The sequence below is a fragment of the Rhagoletis zephyria genome, unplaced genomic scaffold (assembly GCF_001687245.7).
Source record: "Rhagoletis zephyria isolate East Lansing unplaced genomic scaffold, Rhagoletis_zephyria_1.1 Rzeph_scaffold_00713, whole genome shotgun sequence".
Taxonomy (NCBI): domain Eukaryota; kingdom Metazoa; phylum Arthropoda; class Insecta; order Diptera; family Tephritidae; genus Rhagoletis; species Rhagoletis zephyria.
Window position 1 is genome coordinate 19,249 of NW_016157797.1, and position 1,864 is coordinate 21,112.

A 1,864-nucleotide genomic window follows, 5' to 3' on the forward strand; every position below is an offset into this window, starting at 1 on the left:
TAGTTTTACACACACATTTTAGAGTGTACAGGTACAAATGTAACATATTAATTACTATTTATTATACTTACTTTACAAAATACTTATGCATTAAAAATATTATTTATAAATTGAAATAACAAATGTTTGATTTTATGAAATATAAAAATATATATACACGTATTCCAAGTCCTTAGGATGGGTTAAATTATTTCTTTTTCTTGAAAATGTTTGGTCTTCTTACAGACTAAGACATGGATACGTAAAAAAAGAAAAATTGATACATTTGGATACATTTTTGGTTTGGTCGGTGATACATTTTCTTGGGACGGCGCGGCAACACTGTTTGTAAGCATTTTTTACGACTACTTTAAACGACGATTTATAATTCATTCAGTCTTATATTACACTGGAAATTCTTTACGCAGAGTTTTTCTGGTGGGTGTACATATGTATGTACACTTGTGATCAGCTAATTAAGTCACCACTTTGATAAATTTTGGCTGTTTTTCTTTTGTTTATTTAATAGTTATTATTTTTCCAAAAAAAATTATTAAAAATCAACGCTATTCTTTAGCAACTTAAAACTTGCACATTATTACCCTTTTTTTGCACAAATTATCAAATTGCACAATTACACAATTACAATTTATCAAAATGTTGATGACTTAATTAACTGATCACAAGTGTATGTATGACACATTAATAAAAAAATTCATTTAATACCAAATGATTTATGCATGTACACTCATGGCCAAAATAATAGAAATTTTTTGCGGAATTCCCGCCAGCACAAAGAGAAGTTCTTGGGCCTTATAAATAAAAACTTAGCAATTGCTTCTTTTTTTAATTTCAGAACTTTTACTTAAATTGATTTGAAGAAATCAATTAAAAGTCGGAAATTTTAAGAAAAAGCAATTGCTTAGTTTTTATTCTATAAGGCCCCTTGTCAACTTTATCTTCCAACGGCGAAGCCAACAAATTGAAAACCTTTACGCTCATCCGAACTCAGAATCATCATTAGTTTTTATAATTTGATAAGCCTGCTCGAAAAATCCATGAGCTTGCCGCTTTCTTGAATATATATTTCACTTGACCAAATTCTTTGTGTTTTGTACTTTTTGTACACATAATACAATTGCCCTAAATCTAAAAGCACTATTTCCTCTTGTAGCAACGAAACCATTTAAGTAAGTTTAGTGTATGAATAAAAAGTAAGCAATTGCTTTTCCTTAAAATTTCAGAAATTCAACTCGATTTATTCAAATAAATTGAGGTAAAAGGTATGGAATTTTAAGAAAAAGCAGTTCCTTACTTTTTATTCATACAACCCAATGTAAAGAATAATGAAATGTCCAAGTTTATAAAAAATTAATAAACATTAACCAAATACAAGAAAAATGGTCAAAAACTGTCAAAATTTCGCGCTTCTATTATTTTGGCCATGGGGGTATGTATACATCTCTCATTTACTAAAAGACTGTCACAATCTCAGTTTCCTTTAAACACTTTTCCTGAGAAATTCTTTTTTTTTCGTTTTGACTGCCTTTTAGTAAATGAGCGATATGTATAGTAAGGTACATATTACATATTAGCGTACATATTTAATAGTAAGGTACATATTACATATGTATTAGCGTACTTATTTAATAGTAAGGTAAGTTAAAATACGTACATACAACTTGTATACGTTTTCATGTGTCGCCATGTAGGAGTCGACATAAGTATTTGTAAATCAAAATTATTTTTCAAAGGCACACATAGGGTGCTTTCCAAAACGTCAAACTACAAAGCATCAATCTCTTTTATTTCTAAACCGCACTAGAAAATTAGCATCTAACCGTGGTTGCGCACATTTGGCTTTACAATCTGCTGAAGCTTAGAA